At 43.5% G+C, this 22515-nt stretch overlaps 1 protein-coding gene across 2 annotated transcripts in view; it reads left to right on the plus strand.

Moving 5' to 3' along the window:
* Positions 1 to 22515, plus strand: part of FYN (FYN proto-oncogene, Src family tyrosine kinase) — a 208826-nt gene that overhangs the window by 83387 nt on the left and 102924 nt on the right. For both annotated transcript variants that reach the window (XM_061207612.1, XM_061207611.1), the window contains exon 3: positions 5959 to 6028. The gene's annotated coding sequence lies outside the window, so the exon portion shown is untranslated. The remainder of the gene's footprint in view (positions 1 to 5958; positions 6029 to 22515) is intronic.

Raw genomic sequence — 22515 nt, forward strand, 5'->3', positions numbered from 1 at the left:
GAAGCCCCATTACAGAACTTAGGTCACAGAGGTGAACTGAAAAGGACAAAACCCTCTGACTCAACAAAATGATGAGAAGTGGCTCCTCTGTGCGAAGCAGTGGGCCAGGCAATGTGTCAGCGGTTCAAAGATTTAGGGTAAGTGCCTGCCCTCAAGGATCTGGCTCTTTCCTATGAAGCAGACAGTGTGGTAAGGTCTACAGTAGACGTGTAAATGGTGAGATGAATACCAGTGGAGGAAATCGGACAAGAAATTCAGGGAAGGATTCATATTCGAGTTGGGCTCGAGGGGCAGGTTGGGTCGCCATTCTTGCAGGTGGAGGTAAGGGTGCATGAGAGGGAAGAACAGGGCAGGTGAAGGCCAGGAGGAGGGACAGGTGCTCGGGACAGCAAATGCTTTCGTAAGCTTGGGTGTGAGGGAGGAAAAGGAAATGGGAGATAAGGCCAAGGGGGGTTTGGAATGGAGGTGGGTGGCTTTGAGCACAAAGCTGAAGAGTGTGAGTGTGAAGTCATTGGTTTTTCTAGCCGTGTCACCACCCTGATGTTCCTTGGGGGTGGCTCATAGGCACTGCAGGAGCAAAGGTCCGGAGTAGCTCCTTCCTTGCCCATGTTATATACTGGGGTATTGTCTTTCTTTTAAGAGGGTTCCCATTGGCCTGTGCCAGAGACCCATTCTCACTTATCTAGTCTCCATCAGTCTGCAAGTACTTACTGAGAGCCCTGTGTGCCTAGCCCTGTACTCAGTTCTGCTGAAAGACGGTGGAAGATTTTGACCCAGTGGCATGGTAGTAAGAGCCACTGGGTCAGCAGCCTGAATTATAATTCCATCTCTGCCACCCACTCATCATAAATCCTTAGGCAAGTCTCCTGGCCTCGCTGGGACCAGTTTCTCACCTGTGAAGTGCAGGGCTGGGCTGGTAAGTTGTTCCCAGCTGAGACATTTTAGGACCAACATGATCAGTACTATCATCTAGAGTTTTCCTGTGTGTGGACAGAGTAGGAAAGGGAGAGACCAGAGGCAAAGAGGCCACTTAAGAGGTGATGGCAAGAATTCCTGTGAGGTGTCTTAAGAGTCTGAGTGAGGCCTTTTACTTATTCATTCAACAAACGTAATAGTGCCAGCCACTGAGCATTGGGAATATAGCAGCGACCAAAACAAAGTCCCTGTCCTCAGGGTACTTTCTGTCTAGAGAGCCACAGTGGGACTGGAAACAAGGGTGATAGATCAAGAGATGTAGTTTGAAACTCATGACAAGGGTGATAGTCGGAGCTGTGGAAGTATATGAGGTACCAGGGAAGAGAAAGCAAAAAGGTTTGGAGGGAAAGAGAGACCTGAGGTGATGGAACGTCAGGAACATTCTGTGGAAAACCAACTAATGTTTACTCCATAATAGAAGATACATTCTGTATCAAGCCAACGCAACAAACCCATCCCCCAAAAATATCCCATTGTGGTTGAGAAGCTATGACACTAAAGAGAGAAAGTCCATTTAGACACCCAGTTCTCCTTGACTATTGACTACATCTCTCCTGTATATGAAGCAAAATTACGTCAGAGCCATATATGGTTTTATGTAATAGCAGGTCTATTTGGTTTACTCAGAAAGGTCTTTAATAAGTACCAGTGATGCGTAAAAGTGGTATGGGTGGCTGCCTAAGGTGCTAGTCCCTCAAATCTTTTCCCAAACCAGCTCGCTCCCGCTCCCTCTCCCTCTCTCTCTCTCTCCCCCCCAACCCCTCCTTCTCCCAGAGTTATTGCAGTGGATCCAGAAGCAGATTCTGAGAGCCTCAAGCTTTTCCTTATTTACCCTTCAGTAATTACATATCACAGGTTGTTTTCCCTATTAGAGTCTGGGGCTGAGCAATTAGTCTCCCATTGTTTTTGCAGGAAATGACATCCATGTGGCTTCTGCGGAAGCAACTGTTGACCACTCTGGTTAAAAGAATTTGGAAAATGTTCAGCACTTCCTCTGGTTGATCATTTAGACTGGCTGATTTAGAAAGCTTTTGGAAATGTGCAAAGCAAATAACGGTTGTCAGAACCGGAAATACTACTGGGTCAGTTCCTGAACAAAATAGGCCTCTGAACTGTTGCTCTGGTCTCTTGATGCACTGACTTGTCCGGACCCTTCACTGTGTGGCTGACTGGTGCCTCGGCATTCTGTTCCTTTTGTAATGCTTTATTAGGGACTGATTAGTCAGGATGCTTTCCAGCTGCAGACAATTGACAACCAATCTTAAGGAGGCCTGTACAATAAGAAACTTATTGGAAGTCTAGTAGCTCTGCAGACTTCAGGGTTGACTGAATGCAAACTCCCCTACTCTCCTTCCCTGTGTTTTTTCTGTCTTTGCCCTCCTCTGTGGGCCAGCTTTATGCTGCAGTTGGAGCAAGATAGCTACAGAAGTCCTAGGCATCACATCCTATACAGCATTCAGAAGGAGGGAATTTCTCCCAGAAGAATGAGGAGAAGCTCCCAGCAAAACGTTCTGCACATCGTGTTGGCCTGAAGAAGGTCATATGCCTATTCTTGAACCAGTCACTTGCACGAGGAACAGGTTTCCCTTGATCAGTGTGTCTCAAACTTCAGCATGCTCACAGATCACCTGGGATCTTGTAAAACAGCTTCTAATTCAGTAGGTTTGGGGTGAGGCCTCAGAGCTGACGTTTCTCAGAAGCTCCCACGTGATGCTGATGTTGCTGCTGGGCACCCTGCAAAGCCTTAGACCCATCAGGCCCCCCCCCCACCTGGGAGTGCTGTCACCTTTTCTCAGGCACTGTGGCTGAAGGAACATGGGGCATCTGTTAGGAAGAAGGAAGAGGGAATGGCCCCATGCAGATGAAAACTGTATTAGAGATCCTCGTATCCAGTGCATAATGAGAATGTTACCTTTAAACAGGAGCCACACGACGTCTATGATATGCATTAGAAGCAAAAAGTAAGTGCCATGCTAAGTGTTGTTGTGTGGGAGCACCTATAAACATCTTACTATGTACTCATGAGGATGTGTACATTGCAATTTTTGAAATAAAAGATTAAACAGTCATGCTGCCCTCTTCATTATCATTCAGCTATTTTAATTTAATACCATATATCTAGTGTGACTCAAAAGGAACAAATTCAAATGAAATAGATTTAAATGTCCCTAAGTATAAAAAGAGCGTGCCAAGTCCAGCCATTGTCCTCTGAGTAGCTATCTCATCCGTCTTAGTTACTGGGGAGGGAGGGTACACCCCGACTTGTCCTACGAGTCACTTGACATGATGTCGGGCATGAAAAATGCTGCTTGCCGGTGTTGAATTTCTGCCAAAGCAAATGGTCACAGTGCCCTAATGCATGGTTTTCAGTGGAGAAAATCATTATGCTCTCTTCATTGAAAAGGAAGAACTATTCTGTTATTTTTCGTGTGTTCTTTTCTTGGCAAAAGGCACACAGGAGTTCTGAGCTGCAGCAATTTTGGAAAAAAGGCTGATAAGACCAAAGGACCAGTGTCCGTCCAGAGGCTGCTCCATCACAGACTCAATGGGGCCCGGAGTGGAATATGCCACCAGGCGTTGAGTAAACCCCTCTGGGATGGTCCCCTTGGAGGGGTTGCCATCTCTGACCTCATATGCAAAGACATCATTCAGGAGGGGAGGTGGAATTTCACTGCTCCATCGACTTGACTTGCCTGCTCTGGAACCACAGCTTCACATCTGTGAGACCTGTGGGAAGGCAGAGCAACTCTTACTAACTGGCCTCACCTATGTTGGTCACCAAAGCACCCGTACTTAGGGGAATCACTGGCTATTCCTTGTCTTTGCAAAGGCCCTGACACTTTGAGAGATTCTCAGCTCCTCTGGACTAGCTGGGGAAAGCTTCTAGGCTCGAAGTTCCACCAAGGCAGGAATTGTGCTCATGTCACACAGATGCCCCATGTATGGGCGGAATGATCGAACAGTCGGTCTGTTCCAGGGAGATCTGTCGGTCAGCCACGCTGACCAAGCATTCACTCTCTAAGGAGAAATAAAAGAGGGGAACATTTTGTTGCCTAACTTCAGAATTTTATAATCTAAATATACAATGTTTAGGTGTCCCATCTGCATATTTAGAACCTCATAGGCTGCCAGACAGAGGTGAAATAATATTAATATTAGCTGAACCTGTGTTCTACGAGCAAGACTGCACTATTATTCACTGATTGGTTCAAACAATGCTGGCTGAATGTCTTCCTGCTGTGAGCTATGAGGCAGGGCATTCTTCACCGCCATGAGAGGAATAAAAAATGGGGAAAAAATAGGGCCTTCCCTTACAACTTAGAAGACTTACAACTTAAAAAGTAGGATATAATAAGTACATTTAAAGTATCTATATCAAATAAAATATAATTTTTAAAAAGAGAAAAGCAAAGAGGGGTAAGATAATACCAAATTGGGAAAGTCCAGGTAGAAAGGGCTCAAGAAGATGATGAGAGTTACTCTAGGCCTTAAAGTGAGGCTCGTGACCTGGAGTCCACGGATGGAATTCTGGGGGAGGGGGTGTCTGTGAACTTAGATGGAGGAAAATTATCTATTTTCACTAACCCTTAATTGAAACCTAACATTTCGTTCTGTTATGACAGTAGTATTAGCTGTTTGTCACCAATAGTAATTCTAGGTATTTTCATGTTACATTATAGTTACAGATACCCTGAAGTATCATTTATGCCCAGCATTACTTCAAAACTACAGTAGTAATTAGACTTTTCCTGGAACTTATTTAAATATTAAGAGAAGCATATCATAATTTTGTTATATATTTTGATAACTGAATATCAGTATACTTCTTTTGAGTCCTATGCATTTCATGTGTCAACTTCAAGAATTTAAAAACATTATTCTGAGAAACATGTCTCTAGACTGTTATGGAACAAAAAGGTAAAGAACCCTGGCCTTAGAAAATGGTGAGGCCACCTACTGGCACTTGTGGGACAGAAGATACTCAGAGAAGGGTCTGGAATGCCCACAGGCTGAGGCAGGACTGATGGCTGGATTCTGCAGCATCTGATGGGAAGATGTGAGGACAGAGCTAAGGCAAGTGGGAGGCCCAGGCTGATATATTGATAATTTCACAGGTAAACTTGTAGGTGGTGGGAAGCAGTAGAGGTGTTTCCGCTGAGGCTTTAAGTTGTGTTTAGGAAGGAGCAGGATTGGAAGAGAAGGAGCTGGAGGCCAGGAGATGGGTTTCTGCAAGGAGTGAAGCTGACCAAACAAGAGTGTAAAGATGAGAATGGAGAGAGGTGGTGAGTTCCAGAGTTCCCATGGGACTCGAAGGTCAGGCTCAGGCCAGGATTTGCAGTGCAGGTGAGCAAGGCCGGCTTAGGCTTCAGGCCTGCATGACCCAGAGAAGGATAATAGCTCCTCACCTTCCCCGAGTGATTGCTGTGCCAGATGCTGTTTTAAGCCTTTCAATGTCATTTATATGTCACTAAATTTATATTACTTAATGCTCATAACAACCCTGTGAGGTTAGTACAGGAATTCCTATTTTTCAGATAATAAAATGAAATCTAGAAAACAGAAGTGAAGGCCTGGCAGCCAGCAGGGGAGAATGGAGTGTATTGCTGAAAGAAAGAGGAAAGAGGAATTGGTTTTGGGGGGAAAAAAGGTTATGGGTTCAGCTTTAGATATCTTTGCATTGTTCTCTTATCTTCAATTATTTTAAAAGGCTAAAAATTCAAATAAAGTATTTATAAGCACAGTTTCTGGTTTATTTCATTGTCCAGATTGTTATTTGTTTGTTATTAGTGAGTGCTGAGTCAATTTGTAAATTGGTTTCATCTTTCCTGTGAAAAACAAAGAGGAATCTGGCAGTAGGAGTGTGGTACATTGATGGGTGCCCAAAACAAGGAAGATGTTGTGGTTTCCAGAAGGGAAACACAATATATATTAAATTACTTCTGCCTAATGATGCATTTTTCCTTTTGTTGTGATATTTTTCAGGACCAGTCCAGCAGCTGTATTAGAAGACATGTGGTATATATAAAGTTTGTGATCGTTGGGGGAAATTTTGGTAAGTGTCGCTGCATTTATTTCTGATACCTTGTGAAGTAAATGTTGCTCATAAAGGGAAACCATGGCCTTGTTCTGTGCATCTTTTAAACCTGTACTACACTTGACAAAAATGGATTTTATAATTAAATGTGACGTTCAATTGGTGTTTTCTGACAGTATGACATCTTTTTCTTGTCATTGCTGATGTTATTAAGCAATATGGGGTTTTCTAAGATATAATAATAAGTCTAGATTTTAGGAAACCTTCCAGATACAGGATAAAGAATACCCTGGACCATTTAGCTTATGTTCTTAGCCACCCATGGAATGTGAGAGTAATAAACTTGCAAACCAAAAGATTAAAAAAATGTTTTTAAGTTTCCAAAGCAGAGAGATCCTTCTGGTCTATATGTTGAAATGAGAGAGAAACAGGCAGTTAGCTGCTTGGGGAATGGGACATGAAAGGGAGTTAAGAATCCAGCATGCCTGGGACCCAGCCCACCAACCAGCATAACAGCAGCCTGAGACCAGGAACATTAAATTCAACAAACACCCAGAAGACCTTGCTAGCAGTAGTCAGAAGGACAGGAGACTTGGGTTAAAACTCAAGTTCTACACTTACCGGTTGTTATATAACCTCTCTGAGCCTCAACCTCCTTGTCTGTAAAATGAGGCTTATAATGTTACCTACCTCAGAGTGTTGTTGTCAGAATAAAATAAACTAGGTAATGCTGGGGCACCGTGAGTGCTCAATAAAGCAGTTATTCTTTTTTTAAAATTTATTTTATTGAAGTATAGTTGATTTATATTTTAAATATAAAATACATTCAATATTTTATTGAAGTATAGTTGTGTTTATTTCTGCTGTACAACAAAGTGATTCATATATATATATACACATTCTTTTTCATATTCTTTTCCATTACGGTTTATCACAGGATATTGAATATAGTTCCCTGTGCTCTATGGTAGGACCTTGTTGTTGATCCAGTCTATATATACTAGTTTGCATCTGCTCACCCAGTCTCCCAATCCATCCCTCCCCCTTGGCAACCACAAGTCTGTTCTCTATCTCTGTGAAAAGCAGTTATTCTTGACAACAGAACACCCTTGTTTGGAAACTGGACATTTGCCATTGAGGTCAGGCCAGCAAAAGGTGTGAGTATCTTCCAGCAGGAGGGCCGCTGGGAAGGGGCTGGTCACACCCCATTTGCTATCACAGGGGGCGTCACAGCTGGTCGCCACAGTCCCTCCTGCAGCGTCCACTGCATAGCAATGTCCCTGAGACATTTGCCATCTTCTCTAACCCTCTCAACCCATTCTTTCTTTTTTTTTTTTTTAATTTATTTATTTTTGGCTGTGTTGGGTCTTCGTTTCTGTGCGAGGGCTTTCTCTAGTTGTGGCAGGCGGGGGCCACTCTTCATCGCGGTGCGCGGGCCTCTCACTATCGTGGCCTCTCTTGTTGCAGAGCACAGGCTCCAGATGCGCAGGCTCAGTAGTTGTGGCTCACGGGCCTAGTTGCTCCGTGGCATGTGGGATCTTCCCAGACCAGGGCTCGAACCCGTGTCCCCTGCATTAGCAGGCAGATTCTCAACCAATGCGCCACCAGGGAAGCCCTCAACCCATTCTTAAACCAGCTTAGCTAATTTAACTTCCCTTCCTGCCATCTTTGCAGCCAGGTGCAATCACGTTGTTTGAGCTTTGTTCGGTTTTGGAGTTAAAGTTATTTTGAACCAAAATAACGAGAAGAAGTAGAAGGGTTGGGAGGAGATGGTACCCTTGGTTTAGGCTTCAGTTACCATGTTGAGGCTTTCATTTCCAAACCTTTCTTTGGACTTTTTGTCTATGCTTATTATGCAGCCTTCACAGAGATCCAATTATTGGAAGGAAATTTTTGAGCTTTGACCAAAAGAATTTGGCTTTGGGGTGGAGCCTTTACCTGTGGTTGGAGAGAATCAACCATATCGGCTGATGGTTAAGATCGGGTGTCTGGAGGTGACAACCCTCCAGTTTCAGGGGATCAAAGAGATGGACATGGCCTCAGGGGTTGTCTGGCCCAATCTCCCACTAACCAAAAAAAACCCTTTTCTCCAGAATTCTTGACAGAGGGGAATTCACATTCTCTCAAAGATGGGGTTTGCTACTGCACAGAGGAGCTTTCTCCAATTAAAAAGCAATTCAGGGCACAGGGAAATTTAAGGGAGTGAGAAAATTGTTGTAGCTCTTGATTGTAGTGGTATTTATACAACTGTAGGTTTTGTGAAAACTCACAGGACTATACAATAGAAAAGGAGAATTTTGCTGTAGTTAATTACACCTTAATTTTTTAAATGGGAAAAAAATGAGCAATTAGATACCTGGACATTAGGTCAAATTGTTAAAGAGGGAAGGAGAGAGTAGGAGGGAGGAAAGAAAAGCGATCCAGTCCTTCTGTTGAGCTACAATATGTGGTCAAGGGAACAAGGACTTGGTCTTCTTACTTCCTGTCATTTTAGTGTCTGGACAGAGACTGCCACCTAGAAGGCCTGTGATAAGTATTTATTGAATTGCTGACTTCCCTGAGTCACTCTGTAAGCAGATAGAGACAAGTGCACTCACTTTCCCACACACCAGCCCACCAGATGTTTGAAGATGCTCTCCTTCCTCATTCTTCTTCTCTGGGCTGAACTTACCATCTCCGTTCTTTGACTCTTTGTCTCCTGATGTTATTTTCCTTTCCCTCCCCACCCGGCGCCTCTTCTTGAGGAAGCATCGGCTTTACCACTCCCTACACGAATGGCCCAGTGCTAGAAATGTAGCCCCCGAGGGGGTGTGGCCCGGGAGGAGTACAATGGGTCCTCGCTTCTGTAGATGGTGTTAATAGACACCAATCCTTATCCCCTTCCATACTGAGGGCCTGGTAACTGGATCGTGAAGGATTTCTTACCAGTAGTCTTCTAAGAATGGAGCTCCTAAAAGTAGGGAGGTTAGCAGTCCAAGAGATCAGGTGGCAGCAAATCTGTCCTCATAAATGTCTTAACTGAAATGAGGCCAGGCCCTGCCACCCCTAGTTTGAAACAGCAGTGGTGCTGTTTATAAATCTTTCGGAGTAGTGCTATATTACAGATCCTGATTCTTCACTGTGAGTCATAGGAAGTTAGAAATTCTGAAAATTAAACTTGTAGGTGCCTTGAAAAATCTAGATTTTTTTTTCCTGGCCATGCCAGGGAGAGATATATAAATAGATAAATAGAGAGGGAGCAGTAGTTCTCAACCTGGGTTGTTTTTGTCCTCGCAGAGGACATTTGGCAATGTCTGAAGAAATTTTTGGTTGCCACACTGGAGGGAGGGGAGGGTGTGTGCTACTGGCATCTAGTGAGTGGAAGCTAGAGATACTGCTAAAGACCCTAAAATGCACAGGACACCCGTCTCCACACACACACAGAAATGATCCAGCCCAAGATGTCAGTAGTGCTGAGGCTGTGAAACCGATATGGAAATAATAATAATAATAAAAAAATCAATGTCTAAAGTACTCATTATTTTGAAGGTTTAAAATTTTTAATATTTTGACATTTAATTAAATGTAAATATATAACTAGAAAACATAAAGAAATTTGTTCAGAGAATCACAGAGCTGAAAGGGCCCCTACATTACCACTGATTCCAAGCAAGATCTGATCTAAATGAATTCAGACAGATGGGTGTCTGCAGACTTATACTGAAGACTGTCAACTAAAGCTAGAAGCAAGATTCACACAACTTGATCCCAGCATTCACACAAAAGGCATTGTCTCGTATTTTAAATTTCAGCCCCAGCTTCTTCAGATGTGTTTGTCTTCAGATGACCTCTGAGATGAAATGGTATTTCAGTCTGGGCTAGTCCATCCTTTTGAATCAAGGGTGTGATTCTGGTGTGATGAAAATGTGCTTAGGGAGGAGAGAGATCTCATTACAGATGATTGAGATTGGGTATTTTGGTACACAGGACTGTTTATTTCCATCAGTTTTCTAGTGACACTACAATCTGGTTTAACCGGGAGTTGTTGAGAGCTTGTGTAGCCCAATATGGCCACATTTGCTGAAGCAGGGAGATTAAAGCAACATATGTCAAGTTGTGATATAGGACAATCCACTTGAAAAGATTGTAATTATAGGGCCTATTTCGGGAGGGTAACGGTGCTTTTTGTGAGGTATATTTTGGGATCCACTAACCCAGCTTCAAGGCCAGTAATATCTTCCCAGAAAGGGTGTGGTTGTGTGCTTGTGGACATAAATATTTTCTTACCAAAAGCTTTGGTATTTGGTATTTTCCTTTGACTTTACTCCCCTTCATTTTTCTTTTTCTGATAATCTTTCCTCTTGCAAGAATGCTATGAAAATGCGTTCTGGAAAGCTGGAGAAGAGAAGGATAAAAGATCTCATTTAGATGGCCGAGCCCAGAGATTTAGGGACTTTACATTATCAGTCTGCTGTTTTTAAGACGAATAGAATTTGGAGGAATGTGCCAAAGGTAATAGTAAGCAGAGTCCAGGGAAACTATAAAAACACCATGTTGGGGCAAAATATTTTAATGTAAAGATCTGTAGCAAAAATACACATTTATAGCTGCTCGTTTCCAGCACCCCCTCTCCAACCCATGGGTAATTCTCATGAGCTTGTTTCAGCGCTCTTTGCCTAACGACCTGGGGTGGGTATCTGCTTTCGCTTTTGTTCTTCAAGGTTTGTGCCTTTGCCCTGCTCTGCCTCTGGTGCGTCAGGTGGATCCCTGGGGGAGTGGGGAGGGGGGGCTTCCTGCCTAGCTCTCCAGGTGGCTCCCACACACTAACCTGTGTGAACCGAGGCTCCATTCTCCCCTTTGTCAGGGCATACAGGTTGCACGCAGCAGCCCTGCCCAGCCTCTCAGATTCCCTTCCGCGAGAGCCACTGAAAGCTGTAAAGAACAGAGCAGTACGACACGTTGAAAGTCAGCTCTGTGCATGCTGGCCCTGCTCTGGCGTGCGTAAGAACAGAAGCAGCACATTCTATAGCCTTGTACTCTTGATCTTTGAAGTAATTCGCACAATCGTTTATCTCTCGCTCACGAAGAGAAGTGTTCTTCTCTTTCCAGGCTAGTTTTGGTGCCATCCTAAACCAGGTTCTTTTGAAGCTGCTTTGAGGCTGCCCTCCTGCTTGTCTGCTCCAATAGCCCACGTACTTAGAATTCACTCTAAAACGCACACTGTTGTGTGGTTTTTACCTGCAGCAACATGTAAACCAGAATTTCCCGCTTGTGGAAGGGAAACGTTTTCAGAATAAGTAGCTGTCGTGTATTCTAGTACACGACTGGAGAGCTGACCCTGTGTAATACATCCCACCTGCGATCCAGGTGGTGGGACCCACCCACCCCCCAGCCCTGCCCCTAACTGACAGGCTGCCCACGTGAATGCATGTTATGATACCATTTGTATAACCAGCTTAGGTTCCTAAGAAGCTGCTGCACACTTGCCCCTCCCAAACCACCTCTTAGGTGGTGGAGCGGGTGTTATGCCCAGATATAATCTGAGGCTCAGAGACTTTAGCCTGTGTCTCAGGCAGGGGGCGTTTGGGAGTGTGGGCATGTTTGTTGTCCTGCCCTCCAAGAGTAAGTCACTGTTGGCATGTTGGAGACAGGGGGTGGGGCAGGGATGGTAAATGTCCTGCCGTGTCTGGGACAGCCCTGCCCGGTGAAGAATTGTCCCTGGCACAGCATTCATTGCACTCTTACTCAGAAGCACTGCTCTGAGGTTGCATGGCTGCTAGGCAACAGAGCTGGGCTCATACCCACTCCCTCTGAATCCAGGATCTTTATGTCCCTCTCCACATTAAAGGCATCACAGAATTAATCCCCACTTCTTTGGGAGTGCTCACTGAAGTAAAATTGAACTCAGAATGGCTGTTCCTCAGATTATGCCATTGCTGCTGTACACACCAGAGTTCAGGTGCGGCATACTCCGGGGGAAACAGCCTCTCTGAGACCTCAGTGGCCCAGCCTACCAGCACCCTGTTCCTGCCGTTCATCTATCAATGCCCAGTGCAGGTGGAGACGGAGAGTGCTATCTTTGGAAGAGATCAAAGAGGATGCTCCACCCAAAGCCTTTGATCCAATCTTACTGGCTTACAAACCATCCAGAGGGGCAATTAGGTATCAATCTCAGGAGTTTTTGATAAGATACCTTAGGCTTCATATCTACCTGGTATGCTTCTACAGCCTGTTGGAGCTTTGTTTAAAGTTTGGTTTTGATGTCAGCCAACAAAGAAGCCAAACAGTGGCTACATCAGTTTGAATGAGCACACATGAAATTTATTAAAGTGGTAAAAATAAAACCATGTTGAATGAAAAGGCACACAGTGAAGCTGACCTGAATATAAAGGTTGAAGGGATTATGAGAAGGGGAGGAAGCGACAGTATCTGATCTTTTCTTTTTTTTTCTTTTCTGGTTTTTTTTTCCCCCCTTTTTCCTCTTCCAGTTTCTATCTCAATTTTTTATTTTGAAAATTTTCAAACCTACTGGTTTGAGAGAATGATAAAACAAATACCAGTTGTTCTAAATTTGCCACATTTGCCTTCTTTATTCCCTCTTCCAATAACATATATGTAATATATATAATATGTAACATATATGTAATATACAATATATATTATATATAGTATACATTATAGAAATTTTTGCTACACCATTTGGAAGTTACAAACACCTTGACACTTTAAATAGTTCACCATGTATATTCTAAATCTAAGGACTTTCTTCTATATAACTACAATACTATTAGCTAGTAAGAAATTTAACAGTAATTCCATAATATTATCTAATATCCAGTCCATATTCAAACTTTCCCAGTTGTCCCTGGCTGGCTGTGGTATAAAATGTCTTGCCTTCTGGGCTTGTCTGTTTCTTCACAGTGTTTTTTAACTTGCTCCTTACTTCCTAAAAATTGTTAGATCTATAGGCTTGTTATTAGATGCAGGTTAAGCCTATTTTGTCAAGAATACTTCATAGGTAGTATTGCATGCTTGATATTACATCACATCAGGAGGCAGATGATGTCAACTTGTCCCACCATCCACAGTGCTAAGTTTGATCTCACAGATCAGGTGGTAACCAGACCTCACCAGTGTCCAGATATACTTTGAGTCAGTAAGGCATCTATGGGCTGGTACCTGGGTCCTTTGTCAACATCCTGTCCCCCACCCACCTTCAATCCAGTGCTTTGAGTATCGATGAATAATCCTCACCTGCAGCAGTTATTACACTGGGATAGTGTCTGATATTTTTCACCCTTTGCTTTCACTTCCTCAGTTCTTTATAGTGAATGATCTAGGGCTTCATATTTTTCAGTGATGATTTTTAAGCCACTTCCTTGGTAGTCAGCTATCTTTTGCTGTGATAATAGACTATGCTAAACATTTTTATTTCTCACCTTCAGAATAAGGAGGAGTAACTTTAGCAGAGCATTTAATACATACCAGGACCACACAGACTCCTTACCTATAGAACTCCTTTCACTTTCTTCTCTCACAACAGCTCAGACTAGCAAGCGAAGTGACTTGCTCAGGGTCACCCAGCTCCCACGGAGGAGCCAACATCAAGCAGATCTGTCAGGCTTAGAGCCAGGGTTTTCCACTCGTTTATGTTCCCTCCGACCTCCAACCCTGGCTGTATCTCTCACCCCACAGTTCTTGCCTTAGATGAATGCCTGCCTGACTGGTAGGTCCATAAACAGGGAAAGTCAGTGAGGGCAGGGCTGTGCAGCTGGAGAAACACAAGCCATCCACACCTACAACGGGCAGGTGCTACTGGGTCTCTGACAGATGTGGGCCCAGCACCACCAGAGATCTCGATCTGTGTGTTAACCGTTCCAACTTTTTAATGTTGGCAGCTAATTAATATATTCTGATACTTTTCAGCCAAGTTGCCAATTTTCGGCACCAGCACCGCTGCTGACTGAGGCTGCCTTGAGTCAGTCATGGCTTTGCTTAGAAATGGAATTCATTGTTTGTCTGTCTGTTTGCTTATTTGTTTTTAACACCCTCTTTTAAACAGATATTAATATTCTTGAGATGTGATACTGTTTTGATTTGGGGGGGTGTCTGATTTTTGAAGAGGGAAAGTTGGGCTTCATGGAAGTATTCTTTAATTGATACATTATTATAAAACCTTCACTTTATGGGATTTTTTTTTTCCACTGAGTCAACACAGTTTATTACTGAACTGCACTTTCACTTTCAAACAGACTATTTCAAAGAGCTGGAACAAGTGTGAGGTGGGAGTTGGGGGAGGGACAGGTGCCCCTCAGGAGCCAGGACCCCCAGCTGGCTTCCCCGGGCCAGGGCAGGGGAGGGAGCATCAGGCCATTCAATCTCCAGGCGCCAGCTCTCCACGTGCACATGCATAGCAAGCCAGCAGCTCCTCACGCATAAACACAGACACGCTTAACAAAAATGGGATTTCTTAACTAGCACAATAGTAGATGTTTTGTCTGTAGCTTTGAAGGAAAGCAAATACATTTTGCTCTGAATATCATCCTTAGAATTTTTCTTTTTCAAATTGTTCTCTGAGTCCTTGCAGGGCGATGAAGTTTTTCTGTTTCACCCACCTTGCACTCTGTGTTCTCTGTGTATATTTAACTGTGTTAACGAGTCACAGAAGAACCTGTAAACTTGTTCCCGTGAGAAGAACCGGAGCAGAACTGACAGATAAATAGCAGCACTTCTCAGGATGGGCCTCAGTTGTTGTAGTGCTGGCTGAGGGTGAAGACCTCCTAGGTTAATTCGAATTGTTTTTAGCAGAATTATTCTTAAATTGGGAGTGATGGGGAATGATTGCAGGTAAAGACCTTCTGTGGTCTTACTTCATCTTGCAGGAATTTAGTCCTGCCCTCCCATTTTACAGATTAACGACCTGAGGCACAGAGAGATTGAGTCATACCCAGGTCAGACCTAATTAGCCTGGGTCTCTTGTGATTGCACCTCACGTTTCCTAAAGTTAAATTTTCAGTCAACAGGTAGTAACCATAATGCTTCACCCTGTGTATCATCTCATTGTCCACAATGATTATTTCCATCCAAACCCTCTGTGACCCAGGTTCCCACCACCAGTAATGTTTAACAGGTGAAGAAATGAAGGTCCAAATCAGTGTTGTTCAAACATAGAGATAGAAGACAAGGAACATGTATAATTATAATTTTCTAGTAGCCATGTTAAAAGAAAGTAAAAAGAAACAGATGGAATTAATTTTGATAGTGTACTTTAACCTAATATATATCTAAAATATTATCATATCACCATGCAATCAATATTAAAAATTATTGGAATTTTTTTGTACCAAGTCTTTGAAATCTCAGTGTGTACTTTACACTTAACAGCACATCTCAGTTTAGCCATATTTCAAGTATCCAGTATGGCTAGTTGCTCCCAGCATTGAGCAGCATGGCAGTCTGGTGGCCCAAGGCCATACCCAGCTAGATTCTTTAATTGAAATCTCTTGAGAAAAACTTAATCATCTTTCTTATTCTTCCCACAGACTGAGGCCACACATTTCTGTCCTCTTTGTGTCACTTTTTCCCCCGCTAACTCTAATTACAGGGAGATGCTTGGTTTGGCCATAACCACAAGCTCAGCAGTTTTCTACCAGTCCTGGCAGCTGGTGAGACCAACATACTCTGCCTCGTAAATGATAGTGGGAAGCATTCTTCCAAATTTCTCCGCAGCAGTTTCCATGATTTCCTTTCTCTTAGGAATAACTCAGTGGCATTTTGCAAAGCCAGGGTGATTTTTAAAATGCATGCTTTCTTAAAGACCCATTCTAATCAATGGAGTCTTAAAATACATGCTACCAAGTAGTCTCCCTAGGACCTCAGCAGAACAAGCAGGGATTATACATTTTTTATCTGTTTTTATTCCAAGTATACCTCTATTTTGATTCATAATAGTTTACTCTTTTCTTTTTTAACTAATCAAATGCTTCCCCAATATATCAGTCCCATTTTGAGCATTATTTACAATGACACTTAGAGCATTATTCACGATAAAACATTAGTAAAGAGCAGATTCCATTTCCACTAAATGTGAAGTCCCTGGCCATTACTTGAAGTATCATACTGTAATACAATCCCAGAAACAAAAATGACAGAAGAATGGTGACAGGCTCCTGGAGTTTGTTGTGATGGACTTCACCCAAATAGAAACCCTGATTTGTAAGAATTGAAATCTGAATAGGACAAAGATTGTCCCCTATTCTTAATTAGAGGCCAGACCTCCACATCCTCCAAAATTCTCAGTTAAATATAGAGAAGATAATACCTTTTTTGTTATCCTGTGGCCTTGTCCAGTAATTGAAGGATGACACCATAAAACCAGATAAACGCATTTCCCCTAGTTCCCTGCAATGCTGTTGTCCTTAGATTTTGACTTGGTATCGATCTCTATTCACAGACCCCCCTGAAATCTGTCATTTAAAACACTTTAGGTGTAAGGTTTCATTTGGAATCAGAACAATATGTTGTAAGGGCTGTTTTCTTCTCTCGTCCGACTACTTTCCTATAGTAATGCTCACTTAGACCCCCAAACCACGGTCCTCTTATTCGCTCTGATTTGAAGGCATTTTTATTTCTTTGAGTGGATATCTCATGTTCATTTCAGAATGTCACTTAGTAGCTGTATTTCTGCTAAATAACCAGAAATTATAGTTGACTCTATCCAAGTGGCTGAGTACCTAGGTTTTGCTTCCAAGTATGGTGCTGAGTAGAAATGTTGTGGTTTCATCCTCAATATTAATAGTTGACTGAGAGTGATGGTTGGGCCTGAATATGAGGAAATCTAGAATGCAGTGGCAGACCATCATCTACTGCAGGGATTCTTTGGGTTTTTTTTAAGATTTTTTTTTTTTGATGTGGACCATTTTTAAAGTCTTTATTGAATTTGTTACAATATTGCTTCTGTTTTATGTTTTGGTTTTTTGGCTGCGAGGCATGTGGAAATCTTTGCTCCCAGACCAGGGATCAAACCCGCACCCCCTGCATTGGAAGGTGAAGTCTTAACCACTGGACCACCAGGGAAGTCCCTACTGAAGGGATTCTTGACCTGGGGTTTTTATCAGAATCACCTGAGGAACTGTTAAAAATCCTGGTGGCCAGGCCGCATTGTCAGAGGCCCTGAGGACTGGACCCAGGCAAGTCTGTAAGAACCACCTTCTCTTACTCAATTGCATCCATCTGTGAAAACTTAGGGAGAAATCTACTATATGAAAATTATGCCTCAATAAACTTATTATCCTGAAATATATGCATACATTGAAATTTTTGACACCCACCATGGAGAATATTTTGACTGTCAAATGCTCTGGGGTCTGAAGATAAAGCTCACAGTTGAAACAGTGATTCACTCGCTCAGTAAACATTTAAAGAGCCGTGCTAGACATTGTTCCTGCCCTGAGAAAACAGAGGTACATTGAGACACAATACGTGCCCCTAAGGGTCTTATTTTATGGATGAGAACAATATCCAACAATTGCGATGCAGCAGTGTAAAGTGTAATGAGTGTATCTACAGAGCAAAAAGAGACAAGGAGACCCCCAACAAACATATACACACATGTGCGCACACACACACGCACGCACACATTCCCGGTCCTACGCCACTGCCTTCTTAAAGGTGGAAGCGGGTAGGCAGTGTGGGAAGATTTCACAGAAAGATCGCAGAACATGAGTGCTGAAGCATGAGCAAAGAAGTGAAGAATATTCTGCCTGTTTTGCAAAGGAATGGCTCTCAAAATTTGGTTCTAAAGTAAAACAAGGTCTTTATGACATCATTTTTTTAAGGTGATTTCAACAGCCTTTGATGTGATTCAGTTTGTTTACCCTGATCTATCTCGTCCCAGCCCAAGTCACAATGTCTGACACGCAGTAGGTATGCAGCATAGTAAGTGTGCTGAGTTGAATTGATGCTTCCAGTAGTTTTGCCTTTACCTTGACGAACTGTTAAGACACAGTGGGATCCTAGGGAAGTTAATGATACCAGTATATAATTTTCAAAATGGCACCCAAGTTACCTCTCTAAGTATTACTTCCAAACTACTAAAAAATTTTGCCCTTAAAGGAGAGCACGTTTAAGAGGAGTAGTAGTTCCTGCTGGAACGTGTCATGGTATGATTTGTTTTTTACATTTTGGGAGCATTAACTCCTCTTTCTAACCCAATTTTTACTCTCTCTCTCATTCTTAAATATATCTGAGGTTTTGGAAGAGCAACTGGGCCAAAATATCAAATGATCATGGCATTCCTTACTTAGTCTGTCATTGATGTAGACACAGAAAACAGCATTGTGTTTTCCTGGATATTGAATACTGTTTCAGGATTTGGGGGACAGAGTGTATTTGAGAGTAGCTGTTGACACTGCACTGAAAAAAATATAGCCAGTGCTGGGTTGTCTACTCACCCAGGGCAACTGTTCTCCCTGCACATTTTTGCAGCTTATATGACAGTTACCACCTTTGATTACTTTGATGCTGCAGAACATAACAGGGAGATTTGTGACTTGACCCTTTGCCTGTGGTGTAACGTGGAAGGACAAGATCCAGCTCACATACTGCTTTGTTTGGAAGGCAGTATTTCTAGATTGTTAGTCTGCCTGCTTCCCAAGCCTAAAAGCAATTGTGCATGCCAGGCCCTGTTCCATTAAATAACCAATTCTGGTTAGAAAGAAAGTAGATGATGCTGTGGGAGCTGGGTCTGGGGTTTAAAATGGCAGGATGCACAGGGCTCTCGCCCTGGTGTGTGATAAATCTGAGCTCCACGGCTGACCAGCTGTGGAGTGTTGAGCAAGTCACTACACCTCTGTGAGCCTCACGTTCTCATTTCCAAAATGGCGGTTGAGGATTAAAGGAGATAAGAAACATGATGCTAACACAATGCCTGGCACTAATACATGCTCCGTGTCAGGTCTGTTTACTTTGCCCTTGTTAACATGTATATCAATCTTGTCATTCTCCTGTTTAAAAACTTTTCAAGGCTCCCCTTACCCTCTGAGAAAGGCCTAAAACATTTTAACCCAGCATTCAAGGCCTTTTATGATCTGTCTGACCCACCTTTCTACCGCATCCAGCTCTTACACTTCATCCTATAGCAAAACCAAACCATCTCTGTGCCCTCAGTGGGCCTCAGGCACTCACTCTCTTCCTCTTGGGGTGCCCTCCTCCCACCTCTTAGGTCTAAATCCAATCTGCTGCAAGGCTCATCTTTTTTTTTTCTTTTTTTTTTTATTGAAGTATAGTTGATTTACAATGTTGTGTCAATCTCTGCTGTACAGCAAAATGACTCAGTTATACACATATAGACATTCTTTTTTTATATTCTTTTCCACTATGGTTTACCCCAGGAGACTGGATATAGTTCCTGGTGCTGTACAGTAGGACCTTGTTGTTTATCCATTCTAAATGTAATAGTTGGCGTCTAGGCAAGGCTAATCTTAAATGACAGTGCCTCCTAGTCCCTCAGGCTGGAAAATTCACCTCTTTGTCCAACCCTGTCTTTCTCATCACAGGTGCCCAGAGAGTCCTCTTCCTCTGGTGAGGCCTCTCTTCTTTTTCACAAGGCTTGCAGGCAACCACCTTCTTCTCTGTGCACACGCATCCCTCGTGTCTCTTCCTGTTATAAAGACACCAGTTCCATTGGCCTAGGGCCCCACTTTTATGACCTCATTTAACCTTAATTACCTCTGTAAAAGCTCTGTCTCCAAATACAGTCATATTGGGGGTTAGGGCTTCAACATATGAATTTTGAAGGGACAGAATTCAGTTAGTAATATGTGGGTATAAAAGTCCTGCCGGATCCTCCGAGGGAGGAGTGTGCATCTGTGTGTGTGTGTGTGTGTGTGTGTGCAGGTCCCCTCTGCTAATAGCTTTCTTCTTCTCTGCCCTCATGCAGAGCGCCACAGAGCGGCAGCCGCTGTGTTGTTCCCCTGGGTCTCCGGGCCTGGCCAGCCCGGTATAGCTGCTCTCCTGCCATCCCACCCCTCAAAGAGTCTGCTTCCACCCCGCCGAGGGCTCCCAGAGACCTGAACTGCCTCATGCGGAGGTTCCATCACAGCCCCCTCCTGGCCGCCAGCTGCCAGCCACAGGGGACAAGATAGAATGAGCCCCAACAGGAAAGGGAAGGAATTAGGCGATTGGAACAGAAGGGTGACTCTTTTAAAGGAAAAAAGTGAAGCCTTTCCTCTTACTTTTCTGTTAAACATTGTCCATGGGGTTTTTTCCCTCCACATGTCTCCAGGTCCACGATTCTGAAAGCCACTGAGGAACACCTTAGCTCTACAAGTTTAGACAGTTGATAAGCGATGCGGGGAGAATGCGGTCTAATTGGGTCCTTCGTTAACCCACCCCTGACTTATAGAGGGAGGCTGTTTGGTTACAAATAGTTTTTATTCTGCTAAATCAGAGGCTCCTCATGCTGTCATCTGCCTGCAAATTAGCTCGAGGCACAAGTTTTGCATTATGCAAAGTATTTATTCTCACAATTCATATGCTGGAAGGTGTGGTTTCGCACTTACAGTACAAAGCTTCTCACCCAGTAGTGAACCAGTCACCTGGGGAGCGTGTACAAAGTACCAAGCCCGCATCCTTCCTCATCCCCACCCCGTGAGAGTGTGAGTGAGAGGACCAGGCCTCCCTAACCCTGCACTGGGAACCCCAGTGTCATCGCTTCTTACCTTGCTACTTCCTCAGAGGTTTCTTACTAAATTTTTCAAATATACGATTCCCTTTTTTTTTCCTGGACAAAATTCAGTGACCAGTTCATTTTTTACTGTTTTAGATGGAAAACTTCAAATTTATAGAAAGTAGACAGTGTTGCGTAGTGGACCCCCATGATCTCCCAGCGCCAATGGTTATCCATATTCTGCTAGTCTTGTTTCATCTGTACCTGGATTATTATTATTTTCTGACTAATTCAGTTTTATTTCATAGATAAGAGAAAGCGTAATCTCTGAACTAAAAATTGGTTGCATGTCCTTACAAGTGTTCCCCCACCTTTTTTGCATTTACTCCTCACAGCACCCCCAGGCATTGTTACCCACATTTTATAACTGTGGAAACCAAAGCTCTCAGAAATCACATACCTGCCCAGTCCCTCAGCTAGTAAGCGCTCAAACAGGGTTCACTCCCAGAGGTGTCTGAGAAGTATGCTTTTCCCCCTAAGCTGCACCTTAGAAGAATAAGGACCATAAAAAAATGTGTAGGTCCAAGTTTCCCAGTATGGATAGATGGATAGCAGTATGATAAAGCAAATACTGTATAATGTTAATATCAGAAGCTAGGTGGTATTTGGATATTCATTGTAAAATTATTAAAACTTTGTGTTTGAAGTTTTTCACACTAAAATGTTGGGGTGGGGGTGTGGAATTTCAGCAGAAGCAAGCTGTCTTTCTCATCAAGCAGGGCACAAAACACACAAGCTAGTTTCAGATACCTTTTCTATTGATATCTGTTCCAAAGAGATTTGAGCCTTGGTTGAATTTTAATTTTAAAAATAGCAAGCCAGTGATAGAAATTACCTGGAGAGGTACCTAATCGATATCCACTGGTGAGGTCTTAGAGAACTCAGAAAACCAGATGCAGAAGCGAAGACTCTCTGGGGCCGGCCTCTCAACTGTGAGCCGACATGATGATGGACGATTCTCTTTTCCAGTTCCAGTCACTTAGGTGGGATTCCGTCATTTACCCACAGGAACATTTTGCATACATACGTCCTTCATGTTGATGCTGTTCCTTAGCACAGAACGACATACTCAATTTTTTTACACTACATCAAAAATGCAGCCACCCACACCGCGCCATCGTGTGACGCAGGCCCTGCTTTGATGGGGAGCTGGCCAGGAACTGCCGAGCAGTCCCTGCTCTGTTGGGAATGATGGCTGGAGGCAGCGATACCCCGTTCAGGGATTCCCGAGGGTATTTTGTTGCTGAAGGTACAAGGAGGCGCTGGGTGTGCAGCCAGTAGCCCCTCTCCCACTCCTGCAGAGAGCCCTGTGGGTCCCAGCAGCCCAGGTTGGGCTGCCACTGGCATTACCCAACCTGCCCATTAGCGCTCGAGGCCAAGTGCTCCGGGCCCAGGGAAAGCTCCGCCCTTTTGCTTTTCCCTGCTATGGAGGAGGGAGCTGCTTAGGGATATAAACGCTACCTGTCCAGAATCTTCCAGGGTCCTCACACATTGCAAAACTATGATCACACCAGGGAACCAAGAAGTGTCCAATAGCAACCTTCCCCACTGATTTCCAAAATTCCAATTGAATCTTGGGGCCCATGTGGCTCACTGATGTTCATACCATTATACCTTTCTCTTTTGACTATACTCTGAGCAGAATTTAAAGCCCTCAAGAGGTACCTGTCTCCTGAGTGAACTACTCCATCAGCTTCCTTCATCCTGAAGTGTCTAGACAGTACAGGCTACAAGGGAGAGCAGGCTTTGTAATTAGACCTGGACGTGAATCCCAACTTCCACCATTATTGGCTGCGAG

The sequence above is a fragment of the Eubalaena glacialis genome, chromosome 12 (assembly GCF_028564815.1).
Source record: "Eubalaena glacialis isolate mEubGla1 chromosome 12, mEubGla1.1.hap2.+ XY, whole genome shotgun sequence".
Taxonomy (NCBI): Eukaryota; Metazoa; Chordata; class Mammalia; order Artiodactyla; family Balaenidae; genus Eubalaena; species Eubalaena glacialis.